This window comes from Jaculus jaculus, chromosome 10, assembly GCF_020740685.1.
Source record: "Jaculus jaculus isolate mJacJac1 chromosome 10, mJacJac1.mat.Y.cur, whole genome shotgun sequence".
Classification (NCBI taxonomy): Eukaryota; Metazoa; Chordata; class Mammalia; order Rodentia; family Dipodidae; genus Jaculus; species Jaculus jaculus.
Window position 1 is genome coordinate 37,879,623 of NC_059111.1, and position 11,386 is coordinate 37,891,008.

Genomic DNA, 11,386 nt, shown 5'->3' on the forward strand with positions numbered 1-11,386 from the left:
GAAAGAAAGAAAGAAAGAAAGAAAGAAAGAAAAAGTAAGCCCAGCATAGTGGCACATGCCTTTAATCCCAGCACTTGGAAGGCAGAGGTAGGTGGATCACTGTGAGTTCGAGGCTACCCTTAGACTACATAGTGAATTCCTGGTCAGCCTGGGCTAGAGAATGAGATCCTACCTCAAAAAAAACAAAAACAAACAAACAAACAAAAAAACCCAATACTAATAACAACAATAAAATAAGAAATAGAAAAGTTAGCTGGGCATGGTGGCACACACCTTTCATCCCAGCACTTGGAAGGCAGAGGTAGAAGGATCATTGTGGGTTTGAGGCCAGCTGGGACTACATAGTGAATTCCAGTTCAGTCTGGGCTAGAGCAAAACCCCACCTTGAAAAACCAAATAAGGGCTGGAGAGATGGCTTAGCAGCTAAGCCCTTGTCTACAAAGCCAAAGGACTCAGGTTCAATTCCCCAGGACCCACGTAAGCCAGATGCACAAGGGGCACATGTGTCTGGAGTTCATTTGTAGTGGCTACAGGCCCTGGCAAGCCAATTCTCTCTGTGTCTGTCTGTCTTCTCTATCTCTCTTGCTCTCTGCTTGCAAATAAATAAACAAAATTTAAAAAAAAAAAAAGAAAAACCAAATAAATATGTTATCTTCTTTTATCCCTATCACTAAAGAAGTTGCAGTTTTTAGAAGCACTGTTCTAGGAACTGGGACATAGACCAAACACACACATTTCTTTCTTTCTTTCTTTTTTTTTTTGGTTTTTCAAGGTAAGTGTCTCACTGTAGCCCAGGCTGATATTGAAATCTCTTTGTAGTGTCAGGCTGGCCTGGAACTAACAGCAATCCAAATGCTGGGATTAAAGGTGTGTTCCACCACACCAGACCCCCAAATACATTTTTTTTTTTTGAGGTAGGGTTTCACTCTAGCTGGGTCTGACCTGGAATTTAATTTACTACATACTCTCAGGGTGGCCTTGAACTCATGGCAATCCTCGTACCTCTGCCTCCTGAGTGCTGGCTACTGTTTTGTTTGTTTTTTTGTTTTGTTTTTCAAGGTAGAGTCTTGCTCTAGCTCAGGCTGACCTAGAATTTGCTATGCAGTCTCAGGGTGGCCTTGAACTCACAGGGATCCACCTACCTCTGCCTCCCATGTGCTGGGATTAAAAGTGTGCTCCACCAGCCGGGCGTGGTGGCGCACGCCTTTAATCCCAGCACTCGGGAGGCAGAGGTAGGAGGATCGCCATGAGTTCGAGGCTACCCTGAGATAACAAAGTTAATTCCAGGTCAGCCTGGACTAGAGTGAGACCTTACCTCGAAAAACCAAAAAAAAAAAAAAAAAAAAAAAAAAAAAAAAAAAGTGTGCTCCACCAGGCTTGGTCCAAAGTTTATTTTACTTTAATTAATTAATTAATGCATTTATTTATGAGAGAAAGATAGAGACAGATAAAGAGAGGGGGGCTGGAGAGATGGCTTGCGGTTAAATGCTTGCCTGTGAAGCCTAAGGACCCCAGTTCAAGGCTCGATTCCCCAGCACCCATGTAAGCCAGATGCACAAGGTGGCACATGTATCTGGAGTTCTTTTGCAGTGGCTAGAGGCCCATTCTCTCTCTCTCTCTCTCTCTCTGCTTGTTGCTGTCAAATAAGTAAAAATAAAACAAAAAAAGTTACGAGAGAGAGAGAGAGCATGGCTGTGCCAGGGTCTCTAGGCTTTGCAAACTCAAGATGCATGTGCTACCTTGTGCATTTGGTTTACGTGGGTCCTGGGGAATTGAACCTGGTTTCTTAGGCTTCACAGGCAAGCACCTTAACCACTAAGCCATCTCTCCAGCCCCCCCCCCCGTTTTTTTTTTTTTGAGGTAGAGTCTCACTCTAGCCCAGGCTGACCTGGAATTCACTATGTAGTCTCAGGGTGGCCTCAAACTCATGGTGATCCTCCTACCTCTGCCTCCTGAGTGCTGGGATTAAAGGCATGCCACCATGCCTGGCTTCCCAAATGTTTTAAATATTTTATTTATTTGCAAGCAGAGAGATAGATAGAGAGGGAGAGAGAGAATTGGCACACCAGAGCCTCTTGCCACTGCAAATGAACTCCAGACACATGTGCCACCATGTGCTTCTGGTTTTATGTGGGTACAGGGGAATCAAATCCAGACCTTCAGTCTTTGTAAGCAAGTACCTTTAACTGCTGAATCAGCTCTCCAGCCTACAATATCACACTTTAAAAAAATATTTTAGAGCTGGAAAAATAATATTCTAGGGCTGGAGAGATGGCTTAGCAGTTAAGGCCTTTGCCTGTGAAGCCTAAGGACCCATGTTCTATTCTCCAGGTCCTGCATAAGCCAGATGCACAAGGTAGTGCATGTGTCTGGAGTTTGTTTGCAGTAGCTAGAGGCCCTGGCATGTCCATTATCTTTCTCTCTCTCTTTCTCTTTCTCTTTCTCTTTCTCTTTCTCTTTCTCTCTCTCTCTGTCTCAAATAAAAATAAAATAAAATAAGCTAGGTGTGGCAGTGCACGCCTTTAATCCCAGCACTTGGGAGGCAGAAGTAGGAGGATCATCTTGAGTTCGAGGCCACCCTGAAACTACATAGTGAATTCCAGGTCAGCCTGAGATAGAGTGAGACTTTACCTTGGAAAGCAAAAATAAGTAAATTAATTAAATAAAATACATTTAAAAAAATTCTATTATTTACTTATTTATTTGCAAGAGAAGAAAAGAGACAGACAGATAAAGAGGGAGAGAGCACAAGGCAGAGCATAAGGATGCAAGGGATCTAGCCACTGCAAATGAACTCCATACACATGCACTACTTTGTGCATCTGACCGTAGGTGATAGAACTGGTGGAACTGAACATGGGCTATCAGGCTTGGCAAGCAAGCAGCCTTTAACCACTAAGCCATCTCTCCAACCCTTACAGTTTTGTTTTTTTTTTTTCTTTCAGCATTTTTATTTTTATTTATTTATTTGAGAGAGAGAGAGATTCAGAAATAGTCAGGTAGAGAGAGAGAGAGAATGGGTGTGCCAGGGCCTCCAGCCACTGCAAAAGAACTCCAGATGTAGGCACCCCCTTGTGCATCTGGCTAATGTGGGTCCTGGGGAGTCAAACCTGGGTCCTTTGGCTTATGCAGATAAGCGCCTTAACTACTAAGTCATCTCTCCAGCCCTATACTTTCTTTTAAAAATATTGTGGCTCTGTGATGTTGTATGCCTTTAATCACAATCCCAAACAAACCAAAGGAGAAAGCTTATAAGAGAAAAAAAGTTAAGCCGGGCTTGGTGGCACACGCCTTTAATCCCAGCACTCCAGAGGCAAAGGTAGGAGGATCACCATGAGTTCAAGGCCATCTGAGACTACATAGTGAATTCCAGGTCAGCCTGAGCTATAGTGAGACCCTACCTCAAAAAAAGAAACAAACAAACAAACAAAAAGCAACAAGCCAACCTCCAGAGAACTGCAAAACCATAAGAGAAGCTGAGAGCAGGGACAGGCATGCAGGAATGAGAACAGGCAGGCCAGGGAGATGGTCAATGGGTAAAGGTGCTGGCCTGCAGAGGATGCCAGCCAGGGTTCAATTCTCCAGATGCCCATATAAATCCAGAAGGGTGATTGTAGCAGCAAGAGACCTTGGCACATCCATACCCACTCAAATTAGATAGATGATAAATGATGATGATGATGATAGATAGATAGATAGATAGATAGATAGATAGATAGATAGATAGATAGATGACAGATTTTTTAAAGGAGCAATTGATGGAGTTTGCAGTAAATAGATAGAAATTCATGGGGTATGTTTCAGAACAGTGGGATGACAGAAGCATGTATTGGGAGAGACCAAGCAGGAATGATGACTAAGAACATGAAGCAGATGGAGAAGAGTGCTGGAGAGCAGTGCTCTCCTGATACTTGGCAAATGGTCTTACATCCACCACTCCTAGCAAAGTGCGCAAGCTGAGCACTACCACTCCATCCAGTGCCACACCCAATAGCAGCATTAGGCCTGTCTCTCAGGAGCAATGCACCGCTCCTGTCTCCTGGCAGCAAGCCAGTTGTTACTTTTATTTTCTCCCCAGTGGAAACTCCTTGGGACTCCGGAGCAGGGGAGATGGGAATGCGGACTCCCCTGTGAGCCATCCCCAGGTCCCTCTCTTTGGTGTGTACTGCAACAGCTACCTTGGGCAGCAAACCTTCTTAAGCCCCTTGGGATCCTCAGCATCAGGTCTCCCTTGACTGTGGTGTTTATGGCTGACCTTGTCCAGGGCTTTCTTTCTGAGAGCTCGCTCTTCTGCTACCTCTGGGCGGGGGGGGGGGGGGGGGGGGGGGGGGGGTAGGTTCCTTCTTTCCCTTCAGCCTTTTCTCTGAGCTCCTTGTCCACAAGCAAAAGACCATCAGGGTCTTCTGCCAGCTCTGTCTCAGATCCACCACTCACTGGGGAGAAACTCCCTCATTTCCTCCAGAGAGGGGCTCAGGATGCAGTGCCCTAGGCCTCTGCAGGGTGAGATAAGCTCATAGAACATCTGGCCTCTTCACTGGCCATCCAGCGAAGCAGCCTCCTGCAGGGGCCAGAAGAGGACTTGGAGTGCTGCCTGGGAGCTGGCCATCTGTCCAGAAACTGAACTCTCCTCTCTGCCAGAGGCTTCCTAGGGTCTTTGGGGGTCTCCATAGGGCCACAACTCGGACCCCAAAAGTCATTATCTCTAGGGTTGGACAATACTCCCTTTTAGCTAGAAGTCAGCTCCCTTGGGAGAAACATGCTACTGTTGCTGCCAATGATCTCTTTCTCTATCTTTTTATGTTTTTGTTTTTCAAGGTACAGTCTCACTCTAGCCCAGGCTGACCTGGAATTTACTTTATAGTCCGAGAGTGGCCTTGAACTCATGGTGATCCTCCTACCTCTGCCTCCCAAGTGCTGAGATTAAGGGTGGGCCCCACACTGGGCTTTTTTTTTTTTAACTCAGAAAATACCTTAAGGGATGGGGAGATGACTCAGTAGTTAAGGTGCTTGCCTGAAAAGCCTAACAACCTGGGTTCGATTCCCCAGTACCCAGGTAAAATCAGATATACAAAGTGGCTCATGCATCTGGAGTCTTTGCATCTGAAGTTTGTTCACAATGGCTGGGAGACCCTGGCACACTGATACTCTCTCTCTCTCTCTCTCTCTCTCTCTCTCTCTCTCTCTCTCTGTTCCTGCCTCCCTCTCTCCCTCCCTCCCTTCCTCTTTGCTACTAAATAAATAAAATATTTTTAAAAGAATTCCTTAAAACTTAATTTATGACAGTAAATATAAATTTAGCAAATCTGAGACCTGTTCTCTCTTCTATCCCAGAACATTCTTGTTGAAACATGAGCAAGGAATTTTGTTTTATTTCACCATTGTATAGAGAAATGATTGTGCTTCATTCTTTTTGTTTGTTTGTTTGTTTTTGTTTTTGTTTTTTGAGGTAGGGTCTCACTCTATCTCAGGCCAACCTGGAATTCACTATGTAGTCTCAGGGTGGCTTTGAACTCTCTGTGATCCTCCTACCTCTTCCTCCTCAGTTCTGGGATTACAAGCATGTTAAAAGCACATGCCACCATGTCCAGCATGACTACTCTTAATTCTTGGTGTATGGGATGTGACATAACCTTTTTTAAAATATATTTTTACTTATTTATTTATTTATTTGCAAGCAGAGAGAGATAGAAGAGAGACCAATAAAAGAAGAGAGACCAATAAAAAAGAATAAGCATGCCAGGGCCTCTAACCACTGCAAACAAAGTCCAGATGCATGTACCACCTTGTGCATCTGGCTTTATGCAGGTACTGGGGATCAAACTCATGTCCTTAAGCTCTGAAGGCAAGTACCTTAACCACTGAACCATTTATCCAGCCCTGAAATAATTCTTTTTAAAAAAATATTCTTGAGACTTCCAATTAAGATGATGGCATAGGTACCACGCCAAAGCAGCGTAGGGGCGAAAAAGACCAAAAAAACTCAGCAAAATACAGACTTTCACTAAAAAGTGAGGTGTATAGGAAATTAAAGCAGCAGCGAAGAAGTAGAAGAGATCCAGAGCATCCAGAGCCCTCACAGGCTGGCAAAAGCAGCCCTGGCTAGTCCGCCAAACACGGCAGCAGCACAACAGAAAGCCACCAGGCTCAGCTCCAGCCGCAGGAAAAGCCAGGTGAGGGGAGCTTCCACTCACACCGGTGCTCTCCGCAACTCAGGAAATGTGAAGGGAGAGCGGCACTGAGCAACGGAGGAGCAGACCACGAGGTAGAAGAACATGTGGAACAGGGAGAGAATCAGAGCAGCTGCAGCTCCCTCCCCTCCCCCACCACCTGCGCCCAGCTCCGGCGAACAGAGCAGTGGTCCCAGGACCTGGCCATGCCAACTTGAGCCAATAGTGGGACCCAAGAAGGAGCAGAGTCCAGCAGCAACATCAGAAGCTCCAGCACCGGTAACAGAAGCCTCAGCAGCAGCAGATCCAGTAGCGGCAGCAGCGGCAGATCCATCAGCAGTGGTGGTGGACCCAGCAGAAGCAGCAGCAAAGGCAGCAGCAGCAGCTTCAGCAGCAGTGGTGACAGACCCAGCAGTGGCAGCTTTAGCAGCAGCAGTTCCAGCAGTGGGGGTGCTGATCTGCAGGGCCACAGTTGCCAGGCTTGCTTTCCCCACAAGAAAAGCCAGTGCCCAGCTCCAGAAATCCGAACAGCAGCCCAATGACCCAGGCAGCAACTTGACTGAGACCAAAATCATTCAAGGTAACTGGGATTGCACCAGAGAAGGGTCTCACTTGGTCACAAGCTGACTTGGATCCTTCAACAGACCAGAAAACTTAACCTCTTTGTTGATAGAGGATCTGGTTGTTATAATAACTACTCTTGCATAAATATTCGGTGCTGTTTTTGATTGAATGTGTACAGTGTTTAGTTAAATTTTAGAATCTACCTGTATTTTATTCCACTCAGCCTGCTTGAATACTCCCATAGCAGGCAAACTCAACCCCTAGGAACACCTTTGTAGATACTCTCAGAGTCTTAAGAGCCACACCTAACACCTTAAGCTCCTACCCTGAAAATATATGACATCAAATCAATCGATACAGCTAAGAATACCCAGCTAGCTAGAAAATCCAAGCATTAACTTAATCCAAGATGCAAATATATATACATTATAACACAAGAAACACTAAAAAGCAAGACAATATAAATCCACCTAAAAGTATTAATGCATTAGAAATGACCTCCAGTGAGAACGAGTTAGAGGAAATGCCTGAGAAAGATTTCAAAAGAATGATTGCAAATATGTTCAAAGAGGTCAAAGAAAAAAATCAAAGGAATCAAAGAGGCAATCAAAGGAATCAAAGAAGACCAGGACACCAATTTAATGAAATAAAGAAGGCAATACAACACATAAATAAGGAAATAGAAATAATAAAGAAAAACCAGTCAGAATTACTAGCAATGAAGAACACAGTCAATGAAATAAAAAACTCTGTAGAAAATCTCACCAGTAGAATGGATGAAGGAGAGGACAGAATATCTAAGCTAGAAGACCAGGTGGCAGATCTAATACAGTCCAACAAAGAGAAAGACAAACTTATAGAAAAGTATGAGTGGGAATTTCAAGATATTCGGATCACTATGAAAGGATCAAATATAAGAATTCAGGGCATAGTAGAAGGAGAAGAATCCTACTCCAAAGGCATAGTAGGCATCTTCAACAAAATCATAGAAGAAAATTCCCCCCAAATTGGGAAAGAGGTGCCAATGCAGATACAGGAAGCCTTTAGAAAACCAGCCAGACAAAACCCAGAAAGAACCTCTCCTCGCCATATTATAATCAAACTTCCAAACACACAAACCAAAGAAAACATATTGAAAGCAGTTAGAGAGAAAAATCAAGTTACCTACAAAGGCAAACCCATCAGGATTACAGCAGATTATTCAACACAAACTTTAAAATCAAGAAGGGCTTGGAGTGATATATTCCAAGTTCTGAAAGATAACAACTGTCAACCAAGATTATTTTATCCTCCAAAGCTATCCATTCAAATAGACGGAGAAATAAGGACATTCCATGACAAAAGCAGGTTAAAGGAGTATTTGAAGACAAAACCAGCTCTACAGAAAATACTTGATAGAATCCTCCATGCTGAAGAAAAGGAAAAGCACACATATAAGGAAACTAGAAGAAAAAAAAAAGCAATACTCAAATACACAAGGGAGCACAGGTAGAACTGGAATGAAACAAAAAGAAATGGCAAACATAAATACACACCTTTCAATAATATCTCTTAATATCAACAGCCTCAATACCCCAATGAAAAGACATAGATTTGCAGACTGGGTTAAAAAGCAGAATCCTACAATTTGTTGTCTCCAAGAAACTCATCTTTCTACAAAGGATAGACATTATCTTAGGGTGAAAGTTTGGAAGACGGTGTTTCATGCAAATGGGCCTAGAAAACAAGCAGGGGTTGCCACCCTAATATCTGACAAGGTAGACTTTAGTCCGATGTTAGACAAGATAAGGAAGGTCACTTTATATTCATTAAGGGCACACTCCAACAGGAGGACATTACAATCCTAAACATATATGCACCTAACATGGAGGCTCCCAAATTCATGAAACAAACACTATTAGAACTAAGGTCACAGATAACACCAAACACAGTGGAGGTGGGTGACTTTAACACCCCACTCTCATCAATTGACATGTTGTCCCAGGAAAAAATAAACAGAGAGGCATCTGGACTAAATGAGGTCATAGAAGGAATGGACCTAACAGATATATGTGACATATCATCCAAAGGCTAGAGAATAAACATTCTTTTCAGCAGCACATGGGACATTCTCTAAAATAGACCATATATTAGGACACAAAGCAAATCTTAACAAATTCAGGAAAATTGAAATAATTCCTTGCATTCTATCTGACCATAATGGAATTAAACTACAAATCAGTAGCAAGAAAGGCTATAGAGCATACACAAAATCATGGAAACTAAACAATACACTACTAAATGATGAATGGGTCAGTGAAATCAAGAAGGAAATCAAAAAATTTATAGAGTAAAACGATAATGAGAATACAACATACCAAAATCTCTGAGACACAATAAAGGCAGTTCTAAGAGGTAAATTTATAGCTTTAAGTGCCTATATTAAGAATTTAGAAAGCCCGCAAGTAAATGACTTAATGCTTCACCTTAAAGCCTTGGAAAAAGAACAAGGCAAACCAAAAATCAGTAGAGGAGAAGAAATAAAATGATTAGGGCAGAAATTAATGAAATAGAAACAAAAAAAGCAATCCAAAGAATTAATGAAACAAAGAGTTGGTTCTTTGAAAGGATAAACAAGATTGATAAACCTTTAGCAGATCTGACCAAAAGAAAGAGAGAAGAGACACAAATTAATAAAATCAGAAATGAAAAAGGTAACATCACAACAGATTCCAGAGAAATTCATCAAATCATAGGGACATACTATAAAATCATATACTCCACAAAGTATGAAAATCTGAAAGAAATGGATGATTTCTTTGATTTATTTGACCTACCTAAATTAAATCAAAATGAGATTAATCACTTAAATAGACCTATAATAAGCATGGAGATCCAAACAGTTATCAATAATCTCCCAACTAAAAAAAGCCCAGGCCCAGATGGATTCACTGCTGAATTTTATCAGATCTTCAAGGAAGAGCTAACGCCATTGCTTCTTAAGCTTTTCCAGGAAATAAAAAAAGAAGGAATTCTACCAGACTCCTTCTATGAAGCCAGCATCATCCTGATACCAAAACCAGGCAAAGATAGAAAAAAAAAAAGGAAAATTACAGACTAATCTCCCTCATGAACATAGATGCAAAAATTCTCAACAAAATATTGCCAAACAGAATACAAGAATGTATCAAAGAGATCATTCACCCTGACCAAGTAGGCTTTATCCCAGAGATGCAGGGATGGTTCAATATATGCAAATCTATAAATGTAATACATTATATAAATGGGTTGAAGGACAAAAATCACATGATCATCTCATTAGACACAGAGAAAGGTTTGACAAAATCCAACATCCCTTCATGATAAAAGTCTTACAGAGACTGGGAATAGAAGGAACATATCTCAATATAATAAAAGCTATTTATGACAAGCCTACAGCCAACATATTACTATATGGGGAAAACTGGAAGCTTTTCCACTAAAATCAGGAACAAGACAAGGGTGTCCACTCTCCCCACTTTTATTTAATATAGTTTTGGAAGTCTTAGCCATAGCAATAAGGCAAGAGACACACATGAAAGGGATACAAATTGGAAAGGAAGAGATCAAGTTATCATTATTTGCCGATGACATGACTCTACACATAAAGGACCCTAAAGACTCTACTAGCAAATTGTTAGAGCTGATAAAAAACCTACAACCATGTAGCAGGATACGAAATAAATACACAGAAATCAGTGGCCTTCATATATGCTAACAACAAGCACACAGAGGATGAAATCAGAGAATCGCTCCCATTCACAATTGCATCCAAAAAAATAAAGTACCTTGGAATAAACCTAACCAAGGAAGTAAAGAATCTCTACAATGAGAAATTTAAAACACTCAAGCGAGAAATTGCAGAAGACACTACAAAGTGGAGAAACATCCCTTGTTCCTGGATGGGAAGAATCAATATTGTGAAAATGGCAATCTTACCAAAAGCAATCTACACATTTAATGCAATCCCTACCAAAATTCCAAAGGCATTCTTCATGGAAATAGAAAAAATAATCCAAAAATTCTTTTGGAATCACAAAAAACCTCGAATAAATAAAATATTACTGAGCAACAAAAACAAGGCTGGTGGTATCACCATACCTGATTTTAACCTATTCTATAGAGCCATAGTAACAAAAACAGACATGTAGATCAGTGGAACAGAATACAGGACCCAGATGTAAGTCCAGGTAGCTATAGCCACCTGATATTCAATAAAAATGCCAAAAATACTCATTGGAGAAAAGACAGCCTCTTCAGCAAAATGTGTTGGGAAACTGGATATATATCTGTAGAAGGATGAAAGTAGATTCTTTTCTCTCTCCATGCACAAAAATTAAGTCCAAATGGATTAAACACCTTAACATCAGACCTGAAACTCTGAAGCTGCTAGAGAAAAAGTTGGGGAAACCCTTCAACATATTGGTCTTGGCAAAGACTTTCTGACTACAACCTCAATTGCCCAGGCTAGAAAACCACACATTAATCTCTGGGACCTCATGAAATTACAAAGATTTTGCACTGTAAAGGACACTGTGAATAAAGCAAAGAGGCAACCTACAGAATGGGAAAAAATCTTTGCCAGCTATATATCTGATAGAGGATTAATATCTAGGATATACAAAGAACTCAAAAAG